We start from the raw sequence: 16,178 nt of genomic DNA on the forward strand, positions 1-16,178 counted from the left end.
TGTAATAATATTATCTATTTTCTGAGGCATTGTGTAAAAATATTTGGTAATTGTAGAATTATTATATTAAGTTAAAGAAATATCAAAACTGCTAAAATTTTTGGCTACCCCCAGCTGCAGGTCCCGCGACCCACAGTTTAAGAAACCCTGGTTTAAATAAAACTATCAGCTATCTAGATTTATAGTTAAAATAAGAGCTAATAACAGCTTTAAAATTATTTTACTAAGCCCACCAGTCACCGAGCGATCAAGACCGCTGAATACTGATAGTTTGACCGGGTTTGCTTTGATCCCAGGCGAACGAGAAGGTTGCACGGTTTGTTCTCCTCATTTTTGTGTAGCGTGAATACGTATCAATTTCCTTCAGAAAGTCCTCAAAGGAGGCATCCCTCCTCCTAGACAAATAATCCTCGTGGACTATCTGCTTAGGAGGCAGATATATAACCTAATCTAACCTTTAAATTTTGTTATTTTCATAAGCGATACGTTCTTGGAGTCTGGATAATTTTACGCCGTAGGGATCTGAAACAGCTCTCAGAAGCAGCATTTTACTAAGAAACGCGCGTGATTTATTTCGTTTAAGTTCAACTTAAAGGAAACAGTCGGCTGCAGATAAAAAGATGACTTTTCTAACACAAGGATTTATAAATAAGAACTGAAATACACTGAAAATGTGCTTCGATTCCCAGCGAAGGTTATTGCTCATTTTTCATCTTGCCTGCTTCCAAAAAATACCTAATGTCTCTACAGTCATCTCTCTGGCTTCGAAAAAAAATCACCTGATATCTCTACAGTGGCGCCCGAACTAAAAGGGTCGTGGATGATGAATCTCCACATACAGGATTTGGCAACTATGTCTCCATAGAAACCCCAGCCGCCCTTTAAAAGGGTGAGTATATAAGATATTTCTCTTCTCCCGCTTTCCTAGTGTGCCTTCGTGGTGTAGTGGTTCTGCGCGCTGGGACGGTATTCCAGAGGTCCGTGGTTCGATTCTCGGCAAAGGCGATCGCTCATTTTTCATCTTGCCTGCTTCCAAAAAATATCTAATATCTCTACAGTGTAATAGCCCACCAGCGGCCGAGCGGTAAAGTCGCTGAACACTGGTAGTTCGGTCCGAGGTTCGAATCCCGCGAACGGGCTGGTTGCATGGGCTTTTTCGTGGTTTTCCCCATGTGTAACGTGTATACGAGCCAGTTTCCCTTAGAAAGTCCTCCACGAAGGCATCCCTCCCCTTAGGCAGACAGCCCTAGTGTGCTTTGCCATAATTAAATACATACATACACATACTACAGTGTAATATATTCACATTTACTTTTTTCCATGCTATTTTGTCTGGAAACTATAAACTACCTTACGACTTTTCAGTATTTGCTTTTGAATTTATTTTTCTCTTTCTTATAGCTGCACGCGTTTGAAAGCCCTTAATGACAAACATCCTTATTTTGTTACGAGAGAAAGAGCCAGTCAATTCTCCCTCTTTCTTGAAAGGGAGACGACTTGTAGTCTGGATTGAATAGCTTAACGCGCACAGCGGAGCAAGTCTTAATCCGGTGGATGAGTGGTGGCAAGCGAGATTAATGAGATTAGAGTTGAGATGCCACTTCCTTTGGGACCAGCCAGACATACAGTCCTATAAAAAGAAAGGCTAAGATTACAGCGAAGTGAAGGGTCCTTTAAGACGCCAGAACTCTGTTGACGAGGTTAGGTAAGATGAGAGAAGGAGAAAGCTTAAGCGTTGTTTCGAGAGTTCGAAGATTCACTTTTTTCTCCAGATTTCCCCGTTCAGGTAATTTATCTTCTTCAGTACGCATAGCTTAATCTGTTACATTTTCGAAAGCTTGGAAATTCTGCTTAAGAGGAATGCTTTCCGTGAAATTGATTACATATAATAACTTGATATAAGAGTAAGTGCTCTGAAATAGCTATTTTGGAAATTGATGCAGGAGCAGGAATAAATGCTATAATTTGGAAGCTGATTTCATCTTAGTTTTTTTTTCTGATTCTTCAAGCGATTTTCTGAAATGAATCATTTAGTTTAATGTTTGAAGCTTTAGTGATTGTTCTGAAATCAAATAAATTCTAACCAGTTTTTTTTTTTTTTTTTTTTTTTTTAAATTAAAGGTTTATAAGGTATTTCTCCAGCCTTCGTAGTGCAGTGGTCTGCACCCTGGCCGTGTATTCCATAGGTCCATGGTTCGATTCCCGGCGAGGGCTTTCTCAATTTTCATCTTTCCTGTTTCCAAAAGTACCTAATGTCACTACAATGGCGCCCGAACTAAAAGGGTGGTGGATGATGATTCTCCACACCCAGGATTTGGCGATTGGGTCCCCTAAAAAACCCCAGTTGCCCTTTAAAAAGGGGGGGTCATGTAGTGTATTTCTCCCGCTTTCTTAGCATGCCTTCGTAGTGTAGCGGTTTGCACGCTAGGCGCGTATTCCAGATTCCGTGGTTCGATTTCCGGCGAATGCTTTGCTCATTTTACATCGCTCCTGCTTTAAAAATAACCTAATGTCTCTACAGGTTAAGAATTTCATGGATTTTTATATTTAAGTCTCTAATAGTAATCATACCTGTGACTTAGTTTTCTACTTTACTGCCCATAAAGTAGGAAGATGTGCCATTGTTAAGTACAAATTCGGTCTTTATTTATTTATTAGTCCAAAGGGGATTGGTCCCTGAGGAACCATTGTTTTGGTTTTGCGATTTTGCATCGAACACTATAAATGGCTGTATCACTTTTCAAACTGTTGCCACCCAATATTATTGCCCTGTATTATATTTGAAGAAATTAAATAATGAAGAATCTGCAACAATGTATGTATGTTTCACGCATTGTGATAAAACAACAGTACCTAGAGCCATCTAATTTTGAATGATGTAATCCTACTGTAAATATGGGCTTCTGGAAGCTCAAATTTGAAATTTCGAATTTCGTCTATTATCGATTTCCTATTTGTAAAACTTTAACGAACTTTGGATTAACAAACTTAAGGATTTCAAAGCGAGCGATGGCAATATTGTACAGAAAAAACATTTATATCTCCAGCCCGTGAATCTCTGTATCGGAAATTCTAAGGTTAGGCTCAATTTAAAATTATTTGGGATATTACTCTTGATGTGAATTTTATGATTTAAGTGCGAAAAAGATGATATTTAATAAATAAAGATAACACACAAAATGTTAAAAAAAACGTCCCTTTGAATGTAATTTAAAATTTGAAACCTTTCAGATTTTTTTTTTTTTTCTTTAGTGTTAGTGGTCGTTTTCTGTCTTTATAAAAATTGTACTTTTTAAGAGATCAGTTACGCCGCTATTTACGCAAAAGTCTCCAAATACCAAATCATTGCATAAGTAACATGGAAGAACTCTCTTTTTAAAGTACCGGGATAGTACACAAATTGAAGTAGTTTTTGAAATATTGCTAGCTAATCAATATTACTATGGACTGGTTAAACATGTCTGTTAGAGCTAAATGTAAAATTCTAACACGTGTAAAAATAAACATGTGTAAAATAACATTTGAAGCTCTCGCTTCTGGTAATTTTATGATCTGCTTAATGATTTATGAAACGATTGGTGATTTTAAAAAACTGGTATCGTGAAAAGAATGTAATGCAAATTATTTTCTCTTAAATAATTTTAGAAATTTTTAATTGGCTAAAGTTATGAAACTAGCTAAATTGTTCAATTTTAAATTAGTAATAGGAAAGAAATATATCTAAGGCAAGCGCATTTCTTCGAAAATACTTTGGCTTTCTACTTTTAATTGCATTGGCAATTTACATTTAATTAATATTTTGATTCCTAGTCAATTTGGTTACTAAATTTCTCAAAATTCTTTAGTTTAAATTTCATTTTCTTTTTCATTTTATAAGTATTTCACTACATTTAATTTTTACTTTTGGTTTTGAATATTACTATAACCATGCCTATATGGATGACGAAACACGAATTCAGTAATTGAAGAGTTAGGTTTGGAGGCAACTTTTCCTTGATAAGATCTGTATCCTGCCTGCTCAACAATTATTCACTTACGGAAATTAATTTAGTCTTAAAAATTCTTTAAAAAAATGTTTGGGATTAATATTTTGGAATATTATATCTTTTTTCATTTTTTCAGATACCTGCACTAAGTTTACATACATTCTTGGAATTATTGTAAATTAATTCGCAGCAATAATTTATCTTTTATTTATTAAGTTTACATACATTCTTGGAATTATTGTAAATTAATTCGCAGCAATAATTTATCTTTTATTTATTAAGTTTACATACATTCTTGGAATTATTGTAAATTAATTCGCAGCAATAATTTATCTTTTATTTATTAAGTTTACATACATTCTTGGAATTATTGTAAATTAATTCGCAGCAATAATTTATCTTTTATTTATTAAGTTTACATACATTCTTGGAATTATTGTAAATTAATTCGCAGCAATAATTTATCTTTTATTTATTAAGTTTACATACATTCTTGGAATTATTGTAAATTAATTCGCAGCAATAATTTATCTTTTATTTATTAAGTTTACATACATTCTTGGAATTATTGTAAATTAATTCGCAGCAATAATTTATCTTTTATTTATTAAGTTTACATACATTCTTGGAATTATTGTAAATTAATTCGCAGCAATAATTTATCTTTTAAGTTTACATACATTCTTGGAATTATTGTAAATTAATTCGCAGCAATAATTTATCTTTTATTTATTAAGTTTACATACATTCTTGGAATTATTGTAAATTAATTCGCAGCAATAATTTATCTTTTAAGTTTACATACATTCTTGGAATTATTGTAAATTAATTCGCAGCAATAATTTATCTTTTATTTATTAAGTTTACATACATTCTTGGAATTATTGTAAATTAATTCGCAGCAATAATTTATCTTTTATTTATTAAGTTTACATACATTCTTGGAATTATTGTAAATTAATTCGCAGCAATAATTTATCTTTTATTTGTATGCATTAAAATTTCACAATTTAAATTAGCTTTATACGAATAGAGAATATTTGTTAAATTTAAATGAAAATAAATATATCCGAAGGTAAATGTTTAGTTTATGGTAAAGCTCTCGATGATTATCAAAGTTCTTTCAAACAAATATTTTAATGAATTTTATGATAATTATTGGTTGCTCAGATTGTCAAGTAAATATTCTGAAGTAAATAAGCACTCAAGGGATGCCTTCGCTGGGGACATTTTTAAGAGAAACTGACTCGTATACACGTTACACATAGGGGAAAAACCACAAAAACGTCCATGCAACCTTGCCGGTACGCCGGGTTTCAAACGCCAGACCGAACTACCAGTATTCAGTGGTTTTTACCTCTCGGCCGCTGGTGGGCCGAGAAAGTCGCATCACACGTTTTTCACTTACAAAGTGTCTATAATTTCAGAGTCCTTTTGCTAGAGATATCATTTTGAACCAAAGCATTTGGCTGAAATTTTAATTTAATCTGCTTTTCACCGATTCTAGCCATTGCGAAGTCTTGAAGAATAAAATGGTCTGTGTTAAATTCAGAAGGGGATAGCAAGAAATGCAAAGTAATAGTAGTTAGTTAATGAACAATGCAAGGGAGAATCGGATTTGCATGAAAGGTGTACTACTATTAAAGTGCTCACACTCTTACTAAGGCTGCTTTTTGATTTGAAGTTAGAAACTTGACATACGATTTGGAGCATCTTTATGAAGGTTTCCGATTTTTCGAACAGCTGTCGACTTGCGTAAGATGTGAGCATCCTTATGACGGAATGCACCCTCGTGAAGCCCACCCATATGATCTTAATAATTAGAAATATTGAATATAATGTGAAAGCCTAAAATATTTTGTCTTCAATGGTAGAAAAAGAGTAAAACAAAAATGTACAACTTACTTTATAAGGTATATCTCCCGCTTTCCTAACGTGCCTTCGTGATGTAGTGGTCTGCACGCTCGGCGCGTATTCGAGAGGTTCGTGGTTCGATTTCCGGCAAGGCCATTACTCACTTTTCACAACTCTCAGCATCAAAAATTCCTGTTGTCTCTACATTGGTGCTCGAACTAAAAGGTGGTGCATGATGATTCTTCACCACTAGGATTTGGCGATGAGGTGTCCAAAAAAACCACAGTCTCCCTTTAAAAGGGGAAGTATATAAGATATTTCTCCCACCTTCTTAGCATGCCTTCGTAGTGTAGTGGTCAGCACGCTTGGTGCGTATTCGAGAGGTCCGGGGTTCGATTCCCGGCGAGGACATTGCTCATTTTTCATCTTTTCTGCTTTCAAAAAATACCTAATGTCTCTACAGTGGCTCCCGAACTAAATAAGTGGTGGATGGCGATTCTCCACTACCAGGATTTGGCGATTGGGTCTCCTAATCCCCAGTCACACTTTGAAGGGGGAGTATATAAGGTATTTCTCCCGTTTTCTTAGCGTGTCTTCGTGGTGTAGTGATCTGCACGCTCGGCGCGTATTCGAGAGGTCCGTGGTTCGATTCCTGGCGAGGGCATTGCTCACTTTTCCTAACTCTCAGCATCAAAAATTCCTGATGCCTCTAAAGTGGCGCCCGAACTAAAAGAGGGTGAATGATGATTCTTCACCACCAGGATTTGGCGACTGAGTCCCCTAAAAACCCCAGTCGCCCTTTAAAATGGGGAGTATATAAGGTAGTTCTCCGGCCTTCTTAGCATGCCTTCGTGGTGTTGTGGTCAGCTCGCTCGGCAGTATTCGAGTGCCGGGGAAGGTGTTGTTCATTTTTCACCTCTCTTGCTTCGAAATAACTTAATGTCTCTACAGGCTTAGATAAAACTACTACTTATCATGTCTGGAAAGTCAGATAAAAGCCGGGTAAATTTTGAGCCTACCAACGCATAAAATTTATGAATAAAACTTTTGATATCACTTAAAGTGCATCTTTAGCATGTACCCATAAAAGTTATTAACTTTTTAAATTGCATAAAGATTTTTTAAACACCCCGAGCATTGAGAAGGCACACATTACAGCAAGCTTTGTTTTGCAGCCTGATTGAAGATGCTGTGAAATTACTTGAGTATTTGTTCCATTAAAATATCGTTAGAAATTAACTGTATTGCTCGTAGAATATAGAGTTTTCTTTACTATTTTATTCCAAAACATTCATTGCTTCTAGAAATAAATTCCTTTTCCGTCACATTTTTATCTATAAAAATACAAGAGTGACAATTAAATTATGTTACAAAAACAAATTGCTTTTTTTTTTTTTTCAGAGTTTACTTTTATCAGGCAAGTTAAATATTTTACATCAAACAATGCCCTTCCTTACAAAGTCAAACGAAAAGAAAGGAAAGAGTATTAAATATGATCGAAAGCTATTTGACATCCAAGTATTTTAATCAATTTGCCAAAGAGGGTTTTTTTAATATGGTTCTATATTTCCTCCTACTTTTATTCATTTGACAGGAAGCAATAAAATTTTTTAAAAATAGCATTATTTAAGAACTTCTTTCATGCCAGGAAAGTGTATTAAAAATAATAAGTTGCCGATTGTCATAATTTTCATGTTTTAAAAGATTTTATTTTTACAAAAGTCATGGTCGCAATTAAATTACTTGCAGTGACAGTTGTTGTGCATGCATCTCCTATTAAAATAATTCCGCCTTTATTTTTAACTTGTTTACGCAAATCACATTTTAAATTAGACTTTTCTCAGACATTCGTTTGTTTTGATTTTGTTATTACTACTGGATAAAAATTATTTATACAGGGTGACGCGTAATGCTTCTACACAGGCTCCTATTAACAAATTTCAAAAATCTGATCTGTACACCACATGACTTCCTTGTACGGAATATTAAATTATACGCATTTTTTGCTGCATTTCATTTAAACTTATTAGATTGAATTAAATCTACTTCGTCGATAGCGCATAAACCACATTAGAATAAATTGCGCTCTTTAAAATTCACTATATTTGTTAACCTTAGCGACACTCGGGCGCTAGGTTCACTTAACAGCGTTACATTTGATTCATTTTATAACTCAGAATGTGCAAAATTTATATCATTCGGAGAATTGTATAATCGTTGCCACATGTTCTATTCAAATACTATAAGAAATCTAAAACGAAGTATAAAAGAAACTAAGCAAACAAAAAAAAAAAAAAAAAAAAGAAACAGTTTTTTACAGACGATTCAGTATTTCTCATTCAATTAATTCAGTTCTCCCTTCGTGAGAAGGCAAAAATACATTATAAACTCGAAATATCTGCATTGAAAATTATGAAGTAAATCTCGAACACTTATTTTCTCGAATAAATTCCAGAATGGATTAAATATGATTTAGTTCGCAATAATAAAAGGAGGAGTTACCTTTGTTATTGCGAAGCTTACTTTCTCTAGGTTGGCAACAAATCTACTATGGTCTTAAGTTTCAAATATAAACAAAGATGGCCGCCATGGCAAAGACAGTTAGGCTTAGCCGCACTTAAACAACTTTTAAATTGCAACAAATCTACTATGGTGCTAAGTTTCAAATATAAACAAAAGTGGCCGCCATGGCAAAAACAGTTAAGATTAGCCTCACTTAAACAACTTTTAAATTTTGATAATTCTACAAATATAGCATGCAGATTTACTAAAGCATAAAACCCTTAACCAGAAGATAAAAACAACATAATTCAATTATTTTTAAAGCAAAAAATGCGCAATTTAAAAATTGGTCCACAACTCCCAAACCATCGATGCGGGAATGATCTCTTCAAATGACTACGAACATCCAGTTCAAAATGAGCAGGGATCATGCTGAATGTCCAAAATGAGCATGATGTTGGAATCACATGTTGAGCCTCATACTTGGTGGAATATCGTCAAGCAAATCGGGAAGAAACTGCTGTAGAAAGATAAAATAATTCGCGGTATTCAAATGGTCCGTCGATGTCAGGCATGTTTGGCATCCGATGGTGCAGACATCGAGCATCTTTTGTAACAATCAAGCTGTCGTCCACCATTTGTATTCATGTCCAATAAATGTTTCAAATTAATAACACTTGCTTCTTTTCCCATCTTCTACCTCTGCTGTCACTTACCTCTGACATTTATGGGTATAGGTCCCCATGCAATTCTTAATCCTTATAATCCTGCGGTACATCCTGTGTATTTTGTAGCTATTAACTTCAAGTTGGTGGATCTGTGATTTCGCATCAATGATTTCACTGATCCAAAGCAGATCACAAATCGGTTTCACATCAGCGATCTTGTCACAACCTCTAAACGTTCACAATTTGTTTCCATTTGGATACAGGTGACACAGGAAGAAGAAAGACATCCTGAAAGAAGTCGTGATTTGCAGTATGCAGAACGTAAATAAAATGTGAGCAAGTTGAACTTTGAAAAGCTTCAGTTGAGTCATTTTTTTCCGAGGAAATAATCTAACGAATGCTTTTCCTGTGATAAAGTGATCTAAAGAATATTTAAAGACAATTCGATGTACTATTTTTAATCTATGAGTTGAGTTTTATGCTATAATAGGAGAAAGAATAATTGCATAAAAATAACTACGCTATGAAATTTCTTCCATACATTTCCTTTTTCCAAACGCAAGATGTTTTTTCTATCTGTTTTACTTTCTGAGCAAATTTCTTCATCTCTATCGTTTCGAAATTCCAAGTTGTTCTGTTAATTGAAAGTTTTTATGGCCATGGAATTTCAGTTAGCGTTCACCAAAGTATCAAATATTTTCCAATAGTTGCGCATATGCAGCGAATTCTCATTTTCGTTAATTGATACATTTTTTTTTATTTCCTCTCTGAAATTCTCATTTCTTTCTAAATCGTAGCACTTAAAGTGATTATAATAAGATCCGTAGTGGCAATGCGAAAAGCGAATGTGTAACTGAGTGTTGCTATGGAAACGGAATGTGCTAGTAGTCAGTTTTTTTTTTTTTTTTTTTTTTTTTTTTTTTTTTTTTTTTTTTTTTTTTTGCCTCCCCAATTTTTTTCTTTCTCTTTTTTTTTTTAGCTTTGGAAAAACGAAAATAAAATAACTTCAATTTGGTATCATTCTTCGGGTACAAGTATTAGGAATGCAAATTTTATATTTAGAAAATCGATACTAGTAACACAACGGAACAGAACTTAGAAGAAGCAAAAATGGTCAAGTGAACGTAATGGAATTCAAGAACATTTTGTTTGAAGTATAAATTTTATGACCTTATGATACTAATAAGAAACAATAAAAGTTTAACTATGTCGAGCTGTAAAAATTAAATGAAAGTATTTCAAGATATCTGAAATTAGCACTGACAATTTTCTGAAGGATTTAGTGTTTATGTAAGGCTTTAAATGGTGTTGAATTAAGCTTATATATGCATTTTAAAAGGTTAAGTACGTATGAAACATTTTAAGGGTCAATGTAAACAATAATAATAACAAAAGTGCAATTTCAATATAGCAAGTTGAAACTTCATACTTATGTCATAGTTATTTTTAGATTAAAAAATTTGCTAATGCAAAAAGATTCCAGAAAATACATCAAAGATATTTATTTCTATATGAAATATGTTAATATGACGCATACTCTTACATCGGTATCAGTTATTTAAAGTTGTGTGTGTGTGAGAGTATGGCAAAGCCTCGAGGGCTATCTGCCTAAGAGGAGGGATGCCTTCGTGGAGGACTTTCTAAGGGAAACTGGCTCGTATACACGTTACACATGGGGAAAACCACGAAAACGCCCATGCAGCCAGCCCGTTCGCGGGATTCGAACCTCGGACCGAACTACCAGTGTTCAGCGACTTTACCGCTCGGCCGCTGGTGGGCTATTCAAAGTTGATTCCGAGCAATTCGCTTTTAAAGCCAATTCGAAATTTAGGACAGTTAGTTTCAAGAAAACAGTATAAACATGTAATTTTAAAAATAAACGAAAGTGGGCCGAAACTGATTGCGAAATTTTAGGGATTTTTTTAAAACAAATTTAAAATTAATAGAAACTGATTGCAAAGTTTTGCAGATATTTTGAAATTGTTTCAAAATTATTAACGGGATGGTATTTAGCTGCAAAGTGAATTCTCTCAGTACAGCCACACAGCACTTGAAGCGGATCTCAAAATTATGTTCAATAAATACTTTTGAAAATAACTTTCGTGTTAATATTTTATTTATTATTTTTAAATTTTGTACCCCCTACTCATTATTTACCCGAAAGTATTGTCTCACTCTTGTTATGGCTGTGCTCCAAAGTCTAATGTAATTATTTCAATCTTAATTATGAATGCAATAATGTACATTAATGCGATGAATTATTTTTAAATACCACCAACTAAAATATAGCCCAATTAAATATTGAGCTTAAATTATAAAAAATAAAATAATAATTGGAATAATCCACAATTCAAGTAGAAATGACGATGGAAATAGACTGACCGAGATTTTAAAATCTATGCCAATCTATTTAAATTTTCTATCGGAGTATAATTTATTATGTTCAGAAACATTGCTTAGTATCTTTGGAAGTACATCAATGATCCATTTTTTTAGAAGACTATATTTTTAAAAGTATTACACATACACGCATGAAAGAAATATGAAAAGAACCACAAACTCAACAAGTTTGCTTTGTGTGTTCTAGATGGCATCTGACCGGGTGTGGCAGTACGAGGTTAATATCTGTCGAAAATGACGAGAAAGCAAGAAAAAAGTGTTTGTGTACTTGAATATGCTGATGTTCGTCTGTTATAGTTGTGTAACCTGCTTTCAGAAGAGAGTACGTGAAAAGAATGGCCACGGAAACAAAGCATTTTGAGGTGGTAAACGGCAATTCAAAGACACTGGTTGCTTGTGCAAAGAGAAAAGCACCGGTCGACCCAAAAGTGCCAGAGTTTTTGGGATTTTGGTTTGGGTTATTTAATTATGGCAAAGCACACTAGGGCTATCTGCCTAAGGGGAGGGATGCCTTCGTGGAGGACTTTCTAAGGGAAATTGGCTCGTATACACGTTAAACGAGGGGAAAACCACGAAAACGCTCATGCAGCCGTTCGCGGGATTCGAACCTCGGACCGAACTACCAGTGTTCAGCGACTTTACCGCTCGGCCGCTGGTGGGCCCCCAAAAGTGCCAGAAGAAATGGTGGAAAGAATGAGGGATAGTTTCCTGCGCAGTCCAAAAATTCAATTTCCTGAGCGAGCCGTAAACATGGAATACCACCGAAAATTGTGTGGAAGATTTTGCATCAATGATTGCATTTCAAACCGTAGCTAGCACAACAATTAAAACCGGAGGATTAAGCCCGTCACTTAGAGTTTTGCGCCAACATGCGGGAAGCATTGGCAGACTAAGATGTCGCCGCCAAGTTGATATTCAGCGATGAAGCAGTCCGGGAACGTGAATTGACATGTGTGTTGCTGGGGCACGGAAAACCTACCTGCAGTATTGACAATTGAGAGATTCCCCAAATGTGAATGTTTTCTATGCAGTGTCACAAACAAAGGTATTTTCTCCGCCGAGCAAACTGTGGACCGGTATATGTTACCTGGATATGTTGCAGTTGTGGTTGTTCCCGCAATTCAGTGCTGCCTTCAGGGATTTTGCCTTCCAACAAAGAATGAGCTCGATTATATTCTGGACGTGTGTCACGTCACCAAAGTAGCACATATTGAACACTTGTAGTGCGTGTATAAACTTGGTGAGTTTGTTCTTCTTTTCATATATCTTTCATGTGTGTACGTGTAATACTTTTGAAAATATAGCCTTCAAAATGAGTGAATCACTCATGCTATCCCTGTGTAATTTATAATCACATAAATCATTTATTCTTGATGAATAGATAATTTCTAATTTTATAAAAGGTACAGATTCCAGAATGACCGCGCAAAATTATTAATAACTAGCTGTACCCGTCCGGCGTTGCCCGTGCATTTAGAAAATGCAGATAAGTGAATAGCGCAGGAATAGTAGTGTAGGACATGTAGACTGTCTCTCTCTTCCCCCCCCCACAAGCTACAAAAAAGAAATGAATTGTAATTAATCGATTTAATGTATCGTCAAAACAGCAAACTAACGCTAGAATAAAGAAATCAATTGTTACAATCGAACGTTATTTGAAAACAAATAATAATATCAGTGAGTCAAAAAAACCGTGATTAATTAATTATAAATAATAAGCTACAAAAAAGAAATGAATTGTAATTAATCGATTTAATGTATCGTCAAAACAGCAAACTAACGCTAGAATAAAGAAATCAATTGTTACAATCGAACGTTATTTGAAAACAAATAATAATATCAGTGAGTCAAAAAAACCGTGATTAATTAATTATAAATAATTTTTTAAAAATTTTTCTAATTCAAAAATCGAAAATCGGGCTTCGAGGTCTGGTGGCCAGCCCTTTTGTGCTTCCGTATAAAAAATTCCAGGTCCCTGCGTGCGATAGATTTGGCTGGAGAGCTCGGTCAGACAGACAGACAGACACATTACACTTGCTTTTATTATTATAGATATATTCAAGATTTAGAAAAAGGAGGAAAATGTATTACCGTATTTGACGGCATATAAGACGCACTTTTTTTCCTAAATTTGGTCTTAAAAAGTTACCTGCGTCTTATACGTGAAGGACACAGGTTAACTTTCAATAATGAATGCTATTTTTAGCCCAGATAAAGGTCTAGACACACATAACTTTTTCTACATCTACATGTGTGTGGCCTTCTAAATAAAGATGCGTCTTATATGCCGTCAAATACGGTACTTTTGAAAATTTAGAATATAAATTGCGATAACTTAAGTAAAAATAAATGTGCATTGCTTTCAAGGGACAACTTATAAGGTATTTCGCACGCCTTCTTGGCATCCTTACGTGGTGGGGTGGTCTGCACGCTGGGCGCGTATTCCAGAGGTCTGCGGTTTGATTCCTGGCGAAGGCGTTGCTAATTTTTCATCTTGCCTGCTTCCAAAAATACCCAATGTCTCTACAAACTCAACATACAACCGATGTATATTTTTCAGAAGGGAATGCAAAAGTCATTTAGAATTCCTAACGTTATTAAACGAAGAGAAATGTATAAGAAACTATCACAAAAACGTTACTACACATGAGCGGATTTGTGTTACATACTGAGAAATTTCTATAGCATAAAATAATGCGTTAAAGTTTTAGCTAAAATTTCTAAATTCGCAAGGAATAAAGTCATACGTGAAATTCAATAAGAGTACATTCTCCGCTTTAATTCTTGGAGAATTTAGAGCATATTTTGTCAGTGTGTTTAAGGTATATCGGCTAGACTTAAAGAGCGTTAACATTTCGCATCAAAGAACACAAATCTTATGCTCGAAAAGGCGAAAGTAACGAGTCTTCGTTGGAAAATCATAGCTGGGAATTTAATCATAATTTTGACTTTGGCTCTGCAAAAAATATCCAGAACTGTTATTTAGTTTATGTCCAATTCAGTCCTTTCTAACGCGTTTAAAATTCTGTTAAATTAATTTTTTGAATTTCTTTAGTGTTTATGCCTTCAGATGGTGGGACGTTTTGATTCACTTTTACTCCTGCTAGGCTATAAATACATCTGTGGCTTTCCCCTTCCTTGCAACTTTCTTTACTCCTGACAAAGAATAACATGTACTGGTCTTTATTATCGATAAAGTCTTTATTATCGATAAAGTCTTTATTATCGATAAAGTTCTTAACTGAAATCTACGCCAAACGACAGGTTGTTACTTTTCTAATTTTATGTTTTAGTTTGGCTTGTTTTTCTCCTAATGTTAAAAAATTTAATTTACTAAATAGGCAAAATAAATTTTAATAAATAGGAAAAGTAAATATTTTACATAATGGCATATCCTTGTCATGAAAGACAATCTATAGCAGGGATGGGCAAACGTTTTCGGTCGCGAGCCAAAAATCGAAAAACAAAAATTTGGCGGTCCAAGGTAAATTTTTCTAAAAAAAAAAAAAAAAAAAAAAAAAAATAAATACATAAAAGTATTATAATTTAAATATGTTAATGAGGTGAATAAAATTGCGATTTCATTTTTGAAAGTTCCTTATATTGAGGTTCGAAGTGTGAGATGTACTGTTTCTAAAGAACGAGGCTAAATGTCCATGCATCAGTCTACTTCTGAAATAATTTTTTCTAAGGTTAATAGTTGAAAACGTTTGTTCACGCATATAAGATAAAGCAAACATAGCACTGATTTTCTGGAAGTCAGATATTAAATTTGGGAAACTTACTTTTGATAAGGATTTATAAAACTCCAACTTTGGCATATTTACAAACAACTGCTTGAGATGACTGTTAGATTGCAACTCAATTAATTGCAAATCTAACCTCACTTCTTTACAATTTACGTTGAAAGGCATGGTAAAATTATACAATTCTGTTTGAATGGTACTGAAAATCTTGAAATCTTTGTTCGAACTCAAAATGCAGTTTTTTCAAGCCATCTTCATAATTCTTAAGCTTCTTTTCATTTACTAAGGAGGGCCCACCAGCGGCCGAGCGGTAAAGTCGCTGAACACTGGTAGTTCGGTCCGAGGTTCGAATCCCGCGAACGGGCTGGCTGCATGGGCGTTTTCGTGGTTTTCCCCATGTGTAACGTGTATACGAGCCAGTTTCCCTTAGAAAGTCCTCCACGAAAGGCATCCCTCCCTTTAGGCAGATAGCCCTCGAGGCTTTGCCATAATCACACACACACATTTACTAAGGGTGTTGAATTTAACTTCCGGACATGAGAGAAGTCATTCTTAGCTACTTGTCCAGCAATTTTAGTTTAAAAGATTTGAGAGGGGCCCAGATATCGTTGATAAATCAATTTTCCCCTTGCATGTTGCTCATATGACAATGAAGATCTGTGAAAAATGCAAAGTCCGAAAGCCCTTCTGTATACTCTAACATTTTGCACTGCGCAGAAAACTGTATCTCATGAAAGAACGACATAATGTCGTCTTTCAGCTGCCAAACTTGCTCGAAAACACATCCTGCACTGAGCCACCTTACTTTCGTGTAATACAGTACATCATCATCAGTATTCAGATTGTACGGACTGAAGAAAATTTCGAAATTGCCTGTGAGTAAGCCCACGAGATTGAATAGTATTTAAGAAGCTTTAAGACTGCTTCAAGCACGGGTTTCGCATTCATTTGAAGATTTACACAGAGCATCTTGATGTATAACACAATGTAGAAAAACAACGATGTTCCCGGGATAGTTTTGA

The sequence above is a fragment of the Stegodyphus dumicola genome, chromosome 12, assembly GCF_044657685.1.
Source record: "Stegodyphus dumicola isolate Sdum_Otavi_A_Nest chromosome 12, ASM4465768v1".
Taxonomy (NCBI): domain Eukaryota; kingdom Metazoa; phylum Arthropoda; class Arachnida; order Araneae; family Eresidae; genus Stegodyphus; species Stegodyphus dumicola.